The sequence below is a fragment of the Mesoplodon densirostris genome, chromosome 12, assembly GCF_025265405.1.
Source record: "Mesoplodon densirostris isolate mMesDen1 chromosome 12, mMesDen1 primary haplotype, whole genome shotgun sequence".
Classification (NCBI taxonomy): Eukaryota; Metazoa; Chordata; class Mammalia; order Artiodactyla; family Ziphiidae; genus Mesoplodon; species Mesoplodon densirostris.
The window spans coordinates 74,151,515-74,167,087 of record NC_082672.1 but is presented as its reverse complement, the minus strand read 5'-3'; the positions used below and the strand labels follow the sequence as shown (position 1 = coordinate 74,167,087).

At 37.3% G+C, this 15,573-nt stretch overlaps 1 protein-coding gene across 1 annotated transcript in view; it reads left to right on the top strand.

The window, feature by feature from the left end:
• EYS (eyes shut homolog) overlaps positions 1 to 15,573 on the top strand; it is a 1,591,612-nt gene that overhangs the window by 913,563 nt on the left and 662,476 nt on the right. The window lies entirely within an intron of this gene.

Here is a 15,573-nt window from a genome sequence, read left to right as displayed (position 1 = left end):
CATTTCTTCCAGGTTGTCCATTTTATTGGCATAGCGTTGCTTGTAGTAATCTCTCATGATCTTTTGTATTTCTGCAGTGTCAGTTGTTACTTCTCCTTTTTCATTTCTAATTCTATTGATTTGAGTCTTCTCCCTTTTTTTTCTTGATGTGTCTGGTTAATGGTTTGTCAATTTTGTTTATCCTCTCAAAGAAGCAGCTTTTAGCTTTATTTATTTTTGCTATCGTTTCCTTCATTTCTTTTTCCTTTATTTCTGATCTGATCTTTATGATTTCTTTCCTTCTGCTAACTTTGAGGGTTTTTTGTTCTTCTTTCTCTAATTGCTTTATGTGCAGGGTCAGGTTGTTTACTCGAGATGTTTCCTGTTTCTTAAGGTGGGATTGTATTGCTAAAAACTTCCCCCTTAGAACTGCTTTTGCTGCATCCCATAGGATTTGGGTCGTCGTGTCTCCATTGTCATTTGTTTCTAGGTATTTTTTTATTTCCTCTTTGATTTCTTCAGTGATGACTTCGTTATTGAATAGTGTATTGTTTAGCCTCCATGTGTTTGTATTTTTTACAGATCTTTTCCTGTAATTGATGTCTAGTCTCATAGCATTGTGGTTGGAAAAGACACTTGATACATTTTCAATTTTCTTAAATTTACCAAGGTTTGATTTGTGACCCAAGATATGATCTATCCTGGAGAAGGTTCCATGAGCACTTGAGAAAAATGTGTATTCTGTTGTTTTTGGATGGAATGTCCTATAAATATCAATTAAGTCCATCTTGTTTAGTGTATCATTTAAAGCTTGTGTTTCCTTATTTAGTTTCATTTTGTATAATCTGTCTATTGCTTAAAGTGGCGTGTTAAGGTCCCCTACTATGAGTGTGTTACTGTTGATTTCCCCTTTTATGGCTGTTAGTATTTGCCTTATGTTTTGAGGTGCTCCTATGTTGGGTGCATAAATATTTACAATTGTTATATCTTCTTCTTGGATCGACCCCTTGATCATTATGTAGTGTCCTTCTTTGTCTCTTCTAATAGTCTTTATTTTAAAGTCTATTTTGTCTGATATAAGAATTGCTACTCCAGCTTTCTTTTGATTTCCATTTGCATGGAATATCTTTTTCCATCCCCTTACTTTCAATCTGTACGTGTCTCTAGGTCTGAAGTGGGTCTCTTGTAGACAGCATATATATGGGTCTTGTTTTTGTTTCCATTCAGCCAATCTGTGTCTTTTGGTGGGAGCATTTAGTCCATTTACATTTAAGGTAATTATTGATATGTATGTTCTTATTCCCATTTCCTTAATTGTTTTGGGTTCGTTATTGTAGGTCTTTTCCTTCTGTTGTGTTTCTTGCCTAGAGAAGTTCCTTTAGCATTTGTTGTAAAGCTGTTTTGGTGGTGCTGAACTCTCTCAGCTTTTGCTTCTCTCTAAATGTTTTAATTTCTCCATCAAATCTGAATGAGATCCTTGCCGGTTTGAGTAATCTTGGTTGCAGGTTTTTTTCCTTCATCACTTTAATTATGTCCTGCCACTCCCTTCTGGCTTGTAGAGTTTCTGCTGAGAGATCAGCTGTTAACCTGATGGGGATTCCCTTGTGTGTTATTTGTTGTTTTTCCCTTGCTGCTTTTAATATGATTTCTTTGTGCTTAATTTTTGACAGTTTGATTAATATGTGTCTTGGCATATTTCTCCTTGGATTTATTCTGTATGGGACTCTCTGTGCCTTCTGGACTTGATTATCTATCTCCTTTCCCATATTAGGGAAGTTTTCAACTATAATCTCTTCAAAGAATTTCTCAGTCCCTTTCTTTTTCTCTTCTTCTTCTGGAACCCGTATAATTCGAATGTTGGTGCATTTAATGTTGTCCCAGAGGTCTCTGAGACTGTCCTTTGTTATTTTCATTCTTTTTTTCTTTATTTTGCTCTGCAGCAGTTATTTCCACTATTTTATCTTCCACCTCACTTATCCGTTCTTCTGCCTCAGTTATTCTGCTATTGATCTCATCTAGAGTATTTTTCATTTCATTTATTGTGTTTTTAATCGATGCTTGATTCATCTTTAGTTCTTCTAGGTCCTTGTTAACTGTTTCTTGCATTTTGTCTATTCTATTTCCAAGATTTTGTATCATGGAAATAGAATCTTGGATCATCTTTACTATCATTATTCTGAATTCTTTTTCATGTAGACTGCCTATTACCTCTTCATTTGTTAGGCTTGGTAGGTTTTTATCTTGCTCCTTCACCTGCTGTGTGTTTTTCTGTCTTCTCATTTTGCTTATCTTACTGCGTTTGGGGTCTCCTTTTTGCAGGCTGCAGATTCGTAGTTCCCGTTGTTTTTGGTTTCTGTCCCCAGTGGCTAAGGTTGTTTCAGTGGGTTGTTTAGGCTTCCTGGTGTGGGGGATTAGTGCCTGTTTTCTGATGGTTGAGGCTCGATCTTGTCTTTCTGGTGGACAGGTCCACGTCTGGTGGTGTGTTTTGAGGTGCCTGTGGCCTTATTATGTTTTTAGGCAGCCTCTCTGCTAATGGGTTGGGTTGTGTTCCTGCCTTGCTAGTTGCTTGGCATAGGGTGACCAGCACTGTAGCTTGTTGGTCATTGACTGAAGCTGGGTGCTGGTGTTGAGATGGAGATCTCTGGGAGGTTTTTGCTGCTTGATATTATGTGGAGCTGGGAGGTCTCTTGTGGACCCGTGTCCTGAAGTTGGCTCTCACACTTCAGAGGCACAGCTCTGACTCCTGTCTGCAGCATCAAGCGTCTTTCATCTACCCGGCTCAGAATAAAAGGGAGAAAAAGTAAAAAGAAAGAATTAATAGAAGAAAGAGAGAGAGAGAAAGAAAGAAGGAAAGAAAGGAAGGAAGGTAGGAAGGAAGAAAGAAAGGAGGGAGAGAGGGAGGAAGGATGGAAAGAAAGAAAGTAGGGAGGGAGGGAGGAGGGAAAGAAAAAGAAAGAGTGAAAGGAAGAAGGGAGGGAGGGAGGAAGGAAAGAAAAAGAAAGAGTGAAAGGAAGAAGGGAGGGAGCGAGGGAGGAAGGAAAGAAAGAAAGAAAGGAAGAAAGAAAAAAAGAAAGAGAGAAGGAAAGAAAGACAGGAGGGAGGGTGGGAGGGAGGAAGGAAAGAAAGAGAGAAAGAAAGAAAGGAGGGGCAGAGGGAGGGAGGGTGGAAGGGAAGGTAGGAAAAATGAAAGAGCTGGTAAAGTAAAATAGAATAAAGTATAAAATATAGTAGCATTATTTAAATTATAAAGTAATTATTGAAAAAAATAACGGACAGATATAACCCTGGGACATATGGTGGAAGCAAAGCTATACAGAGAAAACCTCACAAAGAAGCATACACATACACATTCACAAAAAGAGAGCAGGGGGAAAATCGAAAATCTTGCTCTCAAAGTCCACCTCCTCAATTTGGGATAATTTGTTTTAAAAAGAGGAAAAGGGGAAAAAGTCTGAAATCTTGCCCTCAAAGTCCACCTCCTTAATTTGGGATAATTCGTTGTAAAAAGAGGAGAAGGGGAAAAGGTCTTAAATATTGTCCTCAAAATCCACCTCCTCAATTTGGGATGGTTCGCTGTCCATTCATGCACTCCACAGACGTATGACACATCAAGCGGACCGTGGAGCTTTAATCCGCTGCCTCCGAGGCTTCACAGAGAGATTTCCCTGTCTCTTCTCTGCTCTCACAGCTCCCGGGTCTCAGCCTTGGACCTGGCCCCGCCTCTGCACGTAGGTCGCCGGAGGGCGTCCGTTCTTCGCTCAGACAGGACGGGTTTAAAGGAGCCGCTGATTCGGGGGCTCTGGCTCACTCAGGCCGAGGGGAGGGAGGGGCACATAGTGCGGGGCAGGCCTGCGGTGGCAGAGGCCGGCGTGACGTTGCACCAGCCCGTGGTGCTCTGTGCACTTTCCTGGGGAAGCCGTCCCTGGGTCCTGGGACCCCGGCAGTGGCGGACTGCACAGGCTCCCCGGATGGCGGGGTGGACAGTGACCTGCACTTGCACACAGGCCTTGTGGCGGTGGCAGCAGCAGCCCCAGCATCCCACACCCGTCTCCGGGGTCCGCGCCTTTAGCCGCGGCTCGCGCCTGTCTCTGGAGCTTCTTAAAGTAGCGCTCTTAATGCCCTCTCCTCTAGCACCAGGAAACAATAGGGAAGAAAAAGTCTCTTGCCTCTTTGGCAGCTCCAGACTTTTTCCCCGGACTCCCTCTGGGCTAGCCGTGGTGCACTAACCCCTTCAGACTCTCTTCCTGCCACCAGCCCCAGTCCTCTCCCTGTGCTCCGACTGAAAACCGGTACCCGAGCCTCAGCTCTCAGCCCCGCCTGACCCGGCGGCCGAGCAGACAAGCCACTGGGGCTGGTGTGTGCCTGAGGGCACTGATCGATCCTCTGTTCGGAATCTCTCTGCTTTGCCCTCCACACCCCTGTTGCTGTGCTCTCCTCCACTACTCCGAAGCTTTTCCCCTCCACCACCTGTAGTCTCTGCCCGCGAAGGGGCTTCTAGTGTATGGAAACATTTCCTCCTTCACGGCTCCCTCCCACTGGTGCAGGTTCCCTCCCTATCCTTTTGTCTCTGTTTATTCTTTTTTCTTTTGTCCTACCCAGGTATGCGGGGAGTTTCTTGCCTTTTGGGGAGTCTGAGGTCTTCTGTCAGTGCTCTGTAGGTGTTCTGTAGGGGTTGTTCCATGTGTAGATGAGTTTCTGATGTATCTGTGGGGAGGAAGGTGATCTCCGCGTCTTACTCTTCTGCCATCTTCCTCCGCTCCTCCAATAATCACTACTAACACCTGTATTTCTCCCTTGTCCATCAGTAACGTGTGAGCATTGAAAAGAATTAAAGCTGATAATTGCCACGACAGCTTGAGAGGGATAATTAGACTGTAGGTATTATTGAAATAACATGATAGATAGTAAAATAAAGTACATGAAAAGAGAATATTGAGTAAATATAAAGTATTTATGATTCTATTTAATTACATATGAGTAAAGAATTAACTATTCATTTTTTTCAGAACAGGGAAAATATTTTACTTTTGAAATATTGTCCAGAATAAGCAACAACATATCTGGAACATTGGAAAAGTGTATTTCAAGTTTTATTATTTATAACATAAGTTATTATAGGAGAGGAAAACCTTTCCCATCTTCCCTTCTCAGTGTTTTGGGGGGTCTAATAATTAAATTGACAGATTAACAGGAGAAAATCAAATTTAATTTTGTATATACAGCAGCTCATAAAAATATGAGACTAAAGAAGTGACCAAGGTAGGCAGATTTTGTACATTTTAGACAATGAAACAATAAATATAGGAAGATTTGAAGAAAAAAAAAAGAAGAAGAAGTTTAGGCTAGGGATAGTAAATTAAAGAAGTAACAAAGTTTGTTTCTTCAACCTTCTCCACCCTGAATTCCTTGTATCTGGTGATAAGCAGTCTCTTTACCTCCTGGTACAGGGAAGACTCCCTTCACATGGGAGATTATATTCTGCTTTCAGCGGACAAAGGTGTGTCAGAGTTTCCTTCGTGCACAGGCTGTTTCTTAGTACCTTTAATTCAAAATAATCAATATGGCAAAGTGGCATATTTGGGGGCAGCCTGCCCTCAATCCCATCATTATTGAGACAGAGTGTTTGGTTACATCACATAGGGGATAGTACTGTAGGAGCATTTGTATTTTTATTGTACTGCAAATTAACAAGCATTTCACTTTAGCAATCAGTTTTTAGCACTTGCTAAATTTCTACTGTATTCCCAACCATCATAATCCAAATCTTACGGCTTCTGATGAATACACAATGTGACACACCTATGTAGGTTTATCCATGACTGGTCCCCTAGAATTTATTATCATGATATACATTGACAGATAAAGTTACTCTTTCAACATATTTTTTTTCATTTTGTCATTATCAATCTAATAAATGGAAAGTTTAGGTTTTCAGAATCAAAAGAAAAAATAAATACAATTTATACAATTTAGGAGTCCCTCCTAAATTTGCATGAGCATCTTTCCGGAGCTCTCAGAGCCCAGGAACAACAGAAGAGCCCTGAGTTACTCATTTCGTTTTCTCTGTAAACTCGTTGGTCAAGGAGATGAAGGGTTAAAAAAAAAAAAAAAAGTAACAAAGGTCTCCCCAGCATGGTCACATACTCATTTCTCTATGGAAATGTATTTTTCTCATAAACCTCATATGTTTTATGAGGTAGGTAAATTTCCAGCCCACCAGGAAGACTCTATATAGCTTATAATATTTCTTAAACAATAAACAGTAGAAGGAGGAGATAGTATATGAATCACCTCAAAGATTAACTATAGCTGAATTTCAGAGTACCTTTATTAATCAAATAGTTATGTAAATTAGCTAAGAGCTCAATGATTATTTATATATTTTTGTAAAAAGCCATACTCGAAAGCTAGATTATAAGCACTTTGGAGCCCACTGGAAAGTGGGGTCCAGTTTGTACATTCAATGATACACATCATTACACTGCTCTCATACATGATAGAGAATGTACGAATTCAATACGAGGATCCTCACTGGACCTTTTTAAAACTGAGTACTGGGGGCTTCCTTGGTGGCGCAGTGGTTGAGATTCCGCCTGCCGATGCAGGGGATGTGGGTTCATGCCCCAGTCTGGGAAGGTCCCACATGCCGTGAAGTGGCTGGGCCCATGAGCCATGGCTGCTGAACCTGTGCATCTGGAGCCTGTGCTCTGCAACGGGAGAGACCACGACAGTGGGAGGCCCGTGTACTGCAAAAAAAAAAAAAAAAAAAAAAAAATGACTACTGTATTTTGTTTAAAAATTCCAAAGACTGTATGTCTCCAATAATTGATCAGCAGCCTGTTCACACAAAATAAAACTGGTGTTAAAGAACATGAGCTTTGATAAAAGAAACCCAGTTCTAAGATCTATCACTTTGATCAAATTACCCTATCTAAGCCTCAGTTTCTCAGGTAGAAACATAGGGTTCATAAGAACCTAGTCCTTACACACTTTCCAGACTGAAGTGAGACTCAAACTAGATGATGCGTGTAAAGAGGAAAAGACAATGGGATATGAATTACCTTATTAACCAAATTTACAAAATAATTATCATTATTTAAAAATTTAGCTTTATTCATATATTTTATTACTATAAACAGGTAATAAAACAGGTTAAAAAAAGTGAGCTGCTCAGGAACAGAGGGCACTTCTGGACCTCACGGCAGCCCCATCACACACCACCTTGAAATCCTTCGGGTTCTACCTAGATGTACTGTATGTGGCCACACCATGTGCTTCAGACCTTCCTAAATATCTGCCTCAGCAAAAATGTAGAGCATATTCTTGTAATAACTATTTTAAAAATAAATTTTGCAAGATCTTTGTTTCATTGTAGGAGGTTTCTTTCCCAAATACAGACTGGAGCAAATGCTTTGTCTAGCACTTCCACATATTTTATAACAGAAAAACCTTCTTATTGTCATTGTATTGATGAAGAAACTGAGAGGATCAAGTAAGTTAAAATATTTATCCAAGATCCCACAAATTTAAATGATTAAGTGTATAATTAAACCCAGGGTTCCTAACTGAAATTATATATGTTGAAATTACAAGATCATAATAGGGCCCACCTTAATTTTATGGGTAATCATTACATTAAATTAAATATTTTGTAGTTATTTTAGGATGTTGTACAATTCACAATTTTATAGGTTGACACAGAATTTGGGTAGTAAATTAAAAAAAAAAAAACCTCCAGAAATTAGAAATGGAAATTCACATTGCCCAATTTATTTAATAAAGCTAAACAAAACTTTAGTATGAAAGTTAGAAAGGGAGCCAGGATAAATGAAAATTAAAAGGCAATCTCAATCATCAGAATAGATACAAGTATCCTAAGCATGGATTCTTGTAAATGAAATCCATATATGAACATACGTTGTAAGCAAATGGCATTTATTTCTGGGATAAAATAAAGGTTTAATATTAGAATATCAAAGTTATTTACAGTATAATCATATCAGTAAGTGAAAAAACAATAAAATTTAATATTAAGGTCTGCTAAAAATGTTAGTGAACTACAGAATAGAAGGGAAATTCCTTCTACAGCACTTGGTATCTTTTTTCTGTGTCCCTCACAGCTTTCACCTGACGTTCTTTATAACTCTACTGTTGTTGTTATAACTTTACTGAGGTATGACCTGTATCAAGGTATAATTGACATATAACGTTATATTAGTTTTTGGTGTAAAACATAACAATTCAATATTTGTATGCACTGTGGAATGATCACCACAATAAATACGTTACTGAGTCCAAGCTCATTAAGCTCACCACATGACGGGCCAATTAAGCCAGATACAAGGTGTTGGGGCAAGGAATAGTGACTTTATTCAGAAAGCCATCAGACCAAGAGGATTGTGGGTTAGTGTCCCAAAGAGCAATCTTACCTGAGTTAGAATTCAGGCTTCTTTTATACGAAAACAGGAGGGGATGTGGCTGGTTGTTGCAGACTTCTAGGTGCAGGCCAGACACCAGAGAGGATGTGAATGCTTTGCTCTTGCAGCTGTCCACGTAGCTCTGGTCATCATGTTATTGTAAGGGTCCAACAAGACAATTGTTATCTTTTGTTCTGTAATTTTTATCTCTGTAGGAATGGAAAAGTGTTATATTTTTAAAGGTCAGAGCCTTGAGAATGGGCTCTCCTGTATATTTCATGCTTATAGGCAACATTCCTTTGCAAAGGTGCAGAGCCAGCATGACTAGGCACAGGCAACAGAGCACAAAGGTTAGAGCTAAAGAAATAGATCCAATATGGAGTCAGGTTTGTTCTTCTCTTTCAAATCTAGTTACCATCCATCACCATACATAGTGTCAACAACAAAAAAATTAATCAGTAGTCAATGTAAGAAGAAATGGAAAATTTTATTTGAGCCCATCTGAAGATTATAACCTGAGTGACAGCTTCTCAGAGATCTCTAAGAACTGTTCTGAAAAAGTAAATGTGGGGGGGAAGGCTAGTATATATGTGACTTTGGTAAAGGGGTATATATGTGCAATCAAGCACTCATCTTGGTAGAAGTTTACTGCTACTTCTGAGGAAGAGAGATCTTAGTTAATGGTTTTAGCACTTTTCTAAGTATGGGAAGAGGCAAGAAACTGAGTTCATAAAATTTTCTCGTGAAAATACTTAACTATCTTAGGGTCAGTTCTGCCAGGTTTCCCACAGCACAAAGTGCCTCATCTTGATCTTCACCCAGAGTTCCTTTCAGGATGTACTGTAGGTCAGTGACTACAATGGCTAATGACTTGATTCTTGTAGAACTACATGGTGGGCAACATTCTTTATCTTACAATCCCTTCCCTTTTGGTCTTAATTTCAACCAAGGTTTAGCAAGCATTTCATGACTAATTTGCCCCATAGTCCTAGGAATACTCTATCCCAGGTCTGTGTTGATTTCTTGATAGGTCACTCAACGTGCTATTACTGGTCTAGGCCTTGTTAACAGTAACTGAAGAGGAGTCTCTCGACCTCCTCTCTTACTGGTCTGTTACAGTCCAGGAAATTGTTCCCTCTTGGTGGTTCTTCCCATATCTAGATTTATACTACTACAATCATTGCTCTTATGTGACTTTATATTTGATCAACTGTTTCAAGTCACCTAACCATCATTAATTTTATCAGAGGTTCAGTCACACATTTGTTTATGCAAGAAACAATAACCTTGTAAAAGAGGCAGAATACAAGTAATAAAGCTAGTAATGTTATAAGGTCATAAGTATTTAAGTTAAGAACTTCCCTTAGGTGTGGCCCAGTGTCTCCGCAGGTTGTCTGACCAGTCTGTTCTGCATCAATCATTATCTTTAAAGGAAATGATATATTGGCATCATACCTAAAGTTCACCTAAGGTGTCTGCACGTACAAGGCAAGTGGTGAGTCATCATGACCCCTTACAGGACTGAGAAATAAATGTTATCTTCTAAGGAGTTACCTGGCTGGTACCAGAAGAAGGAAAATTGATCTTTATGGTTGAGCAAGTATTTCTGCCCTTGGGGAGGTCTGATTAACACAAAATGAAGATGCACAGTACACACCGGAAGGGAGGGAGGAGACCCAAATGAGCAGAGAAAGAATTTTATGTTTAATTTTGTCTCGTCTTGCCTTAAAATTTGAATTTTACTTCATAAATAGTTAATTTATTCATTTTTGTGATGAGGACATTTAAGATTTACTCTCTAACCCCCTCACCCATTTTTGCCCACCCTCACCACCATCCCCTCTGGCAACTAGCAATCTGTTTTCTGTATCTCTGAGCTTCCTTAATGAGTTAGAAGGTATCACTTATAAAAAAAGAACAAAACATTATGCTCAAAGGTGAAAGCTTAAAAGCCTTCCTTCAAAACAAACAAACAAAAATACCAAATCTCATTTTAATTATTTTAGTTCATTGTTTATTCTGATGGTCCTAAGCAATGTAATAAGCTAATAAGACAGTTTAAGAATTAGAAACAAAAGAAAGATCTCATTACTCACAGATGATACAGTATTGTTAAAAATAGGAGAGGGCCTCCCTGGTGGCGCAGTGGTTGAGAGTCCGCCTGCCGATGCAGGGGATACGGGTTCGTGCCCCGGTCTGGGAGGATCCCATATGCCGCGGAGCGGCTGGGCCCGTGAGCCATGGCCGCTGAGCCTGCGCGTCCGGAGCCTGTGCTCCGCAGCGGGAGAGGCCACAACAGTGAGAGGCCCGCATACCGCAAAAAGAAAAAAAAAAAAAAATAGGAGAGTTTAACCAGGTTGCTCCATATACAACAGTCAATTGCTTTTCAATATGCCAACATGAGTTAAATATGTAATAGTATAAAGGACTATTTAAAATAGCAACAAATTCAGAAGGTTTCTAGAAGTTAACCTAAGAAAATATGCACATGACCTTTATAGAGAAAAGTTATAAAACTGTATTAAAAATGTTTTAGAAGCTCTAGTAAAATGGAGACATATATACGTCCATGTGTAGGAGGATAAAGTGTCACAAAGATATCAATTACAGTTTTTTTCCATAAAATCAATGGGATTCAAATTAGTTTCTATTCAGAGTGTTTATGCAATTTAAAAGGATGGTTGCACATGTTACTGATTCCAATATTTTATCAAAAGGCACAGGACAAACAGTCAGTAACACAATCCCAAGGAAGGAGAATATGCAGCATTGCATTACTTGATATCAAGACTCATCCCAAAGCTATACTAATTAAGTCAGTGTTTGATTGGCTTGGGGTTTACACTCTGTCCAATGGAATAGGATGATGATGCCATAAATAGACCTACATAGAGGTAGGGGATGCATGACAGAACTGGGAATGCAGCTGAGTATGGGAAGGGTGCCTGCTCTGTAAGTTATCCTAGGATAATTGGCACTCCACATTAAAAGACAAAGGAGAAAAAAGGGCTGGAAAGAGTCTACATAGAGTCAATACTAAACAATCCTGCCATAGACAACTGGCCAAAATGTTTTTACACAGGAAAGTGGCATGATTTGATTTGTGTTTTACTTCCTACCTTGTGGGTGACTACCATTTGCCGGTGAAAGGAAAATATTGTTACCATAGGTGTTGTGCTTCCTTTCACAATGACTGCTCATTGCTTTCAGAGAAAAATGTATTCAACTGTTTGACTAGTTGTCTCTCAGCTTGTCTTGCAATCATGTAATTTCTTAAATCTACATCTGTAACTCCTATTTATTATATATTTCCTTTGGCTACACGGAGGAGTCTCTGCCCATCTTAAACTACACTTTCTGGCTTTGCATTTCAGGAGTACTTGTTTCAATAACTTATTTTTTTTTTGCATTATACAATTATACTTGCTCTATAAATTATGTCATTGACTCACAGTCCATGGACCAATATGTGAAAATCTATGACAAAAACAAATATTTCATAAGTTATTTTAAAATATACTTACTTCCCACAAAAGCATTTTCAAATGGCATAAGTCTTTAACAGGAAAAAAATCAGCATTTTTGAAAGCATGAGTAGAGTGTTTAACAAACTTGGTACAATAGTAAACAGTGGGTGAAAGTTAATTTGCTTACTTTCTCCTGCTTTATTTGTAGATATTAAGCTAATTGAGATGAATTTAAATGGACTACATAAATTTGGATTTTAAGGTGAATTAAACATAATTTAGGGAATGTGGAACTGTATAGTATTAAACATGGAGAGTATTTTGTATTGGTAAAATCCAAGCTCCTCTTTCTAGAAAAAATGGAAATTAACAAAACTAAGTCACATGGTATTTCTGCAGCTGATATGTGGTTGTGATCTTCTCACTAGTAGAATCAAGACTGAGCACAGGCTTCTTAATAAACTAAGTACACCTTCCTTTATGAATTATATTTATGTGATACATATAATCTTTTCTCAAACTGAAACTTCATTTAACAGAAAAAATTTGCACACACACACCCACATATCACAAATGTCCACTGTTTGTTTCCTAGATATTACCTCCAAGACACATGAAATAATAAAGGTTCATTTTGCATTTTCAGTTGTGAATTATTTCTTAACATTTAGTTAGTGATACATACTCCAGAGAGAAATACATCATTTGCTATGAATGTTTCTTTGAGTTTATTTGAGTGATTGTTCATGGATTACAGTAAGGGTGACAATAATCTACTAGAAATAGGGTTAAATAATATACATCCTTTTAAAAGTGTCCAGTCTTTATAGAGGCATTATCAAACTGTTAACATTGTAGGAGAGCTTGGTATTCAGTTATTCTCACATACGTTTCCAACTTACATGTTTAATCTTACATATAGTACACTAACTGCAAAAAAGACTCCATTCTTTGAAATGTGTTCAGTATTTTGTGATATGCTAAACCATAAATCCAAAAGAAAAAGACTCAGCTAAGAATTACTTACTTTTTCTATGTATTTATTTTATTAAAGGAAAATGTGCTGTTGGAGTAATTGTTCATAATTTATCAAAGAAGAATATTATACACAATAGTTTTATTTTGTTTGTTCTAACTTAAATATGTATTTATGCCTCAGAAGCTATATTTGCCATTTCTTCTAAAACATATTTATTCTATTACTCTTCTAATCTATTTAAAACCCTTCTTTGTGCTATGGGGGAAGGTAGGGTTACTGGCTTTTGGTTTTTCAGTGAAACAGCTTTGAAGTTTTCTTTATCCTCATGTAATGGAGCTGGCTAGGAGTTACCATGCACTGGAAATTCAAATAGTTTTGTGTCAAAAATTTCAACTGCTCACCCAGAAACAACCAAATTTCACATAAACTTTTTTAGTGACTAGACTCATTTGTATACACAATATGAACTGGAAATTCAAGTAGTTTTGTGTCAAAAATTTCAACTGCACACCCAACAACAACCAAATTTCACATAAATTTTTTAGTCACTGGAATCATTTGTATACTCAATATGCATGGTTAGAAATGAAGGTAAGAACTATGTCTCAGAAGGAGAAGCAGAGGCAGGAAGTTGGAGATGAAAGTTAAGGTCTCTGGCTTAGACATGTGATTTGCACTTCAAGTCTTTGATCTGCTAATAACCAGGAAACTCTGGGAGGTACTGGGATACCAACTCCATCTGTGGTGAACCCTACCCCGATGTCTCAGTGGGAGCTGGCCCCACCCTCATCTCCAGTGGAGGGCTTCATATATGACCCAGTTCTAGACAGTCAACTGCTAGGAGAGGTTCATTCTACACTTGGTAAAGTTCTTCCTTCCTCTTTTGAAAACTGAGTGGCTGGGGGCACAAATAAGGAGGTATGTCACTTAAGCTACCACTGGCCACCATATTAGAATCAGGAGAAAAGCAAGCCTTAGATTAAAGCTTGCCATGTGAGTAGAAGAACAGAGACAGAGGAAATCCAGCTCTTTTATGAGGACCCAGCTGAGCCTCTACATACACAAGCATCCATCTGGAAGCCTGTCCTATCCTTGAACTTCCTTTTACATAAGCCATTAAATTTCTTTGTTGCTGAAGTTACATTGAACTGGGCTTTCTGGTTAGTTACACCAAAAGCATATAACCTCATTTAGAAGTATAATTATAAAATGAGGGCATACAATTCATATAACGATTCTTCTATTTGAAAAAATGAAAACCAAAATTCAGGAACTTGTAATTTAGTTCTAGATAATGAAAAATGTATGGAATTATAGCCCATCATTACTGAATATAGTCTCTATACATATATTTTATTCACAAAACCATTCTGTAATTCCCACCACCACTCTTTTTAATAGATTAAGATTTTCACTAAGGGAGATGTAAAATAAAATCTGTATTCATGCATTTGAATAGGAAACACTACAAGTATGGGTGAATATTCTATGCAAAGTATTTCCTGATTTTTTTTAAATTCAAACATAAAAAAATATAATTTTCCAACCACATTTCAACAAAATTAATTATATTTTCCATAAGAGATAGTAAGTGTTTTTACATGTTTAAGAAAACAAAGTACTTGGGGTAGAATGTGAATCAAACATATGTGGCTCTTGACCTCATGTAGCTTACAACTGAGTGCATGTGTGGGCTTTTATTACAGAGCACTAATCACATGATGGCAAAGCCACTTAATTTTTAAAAAGTCCAAAAAAATATGTATCTCAAAATAAGGAAATTAAAATAAGTTTTGAGTTAGCTATTGTTGGAAAATATATTTCTTTCTGAACCATTTTAAAGATATATAGTGTTTTCTTTATTTCATCAATGTTGAGGACATTCATGTTGTAACGTTAATCTTCTGAAAATGTGTTATGCTTTTTTACATTTTAAACTTTAAATGAAACAGATATTTGTCTCCATTCACAATTCATTCAAATAAATGGATGAAACTTTTCAAATTATTTAATGTTGTGCCTTCAATATCATCATTAAAATGCTACAAGGAAATAAAAATTATCTATATAACATAACAACTAAAACAATTGGAAAGCCAAAGTTGAAAGTATTGTTAATATTTTCAATGTTTAAGTAACTTTCTAATGAATTCCTTGATTATATATATATATATATATATATATATATATATATATATATATATATGTGTGTGTGTGTGTGTGTGTGTTTATGTCTACAAAGCACAAGTGTTTTCTATCAGTATTTTGAAACTTCTTATTTCTACTTAAAAGGAAGTATTTTCTTTGTGGTTTAGCTGATTATTTCCTTAGAGCTTTTTACAGTTTGAAAATTTACACAATGAGTATGTCTAAAGCTTTATTGGAATCTTAAAATAAGAAAAATACTCTGCATAGAATGTAAACTGTGTTTAAGTTTTAAAATGCAGATTTTATGAAGAGTGTTATCTTATGACGGGCAGTAAACTAAATCTCACATTGTTTCATGAATAACCTCTTCTATCAATATTAATTGTAAAAGAATAAACAACTTGGAAGTTTTAAATGAGAGTTTGTATATGTGTATGTGTGTCACAGAAGGATGACAGAAAGGAGAGAGATTCAAATTCATGGTTACAGGAATATCATCAATCAGCAAGGATCAATCAAGTATTTATCAAAGAAAAGTAACTTTTAATAATGATATAACATAATTAACTTAGAGAAATAACCT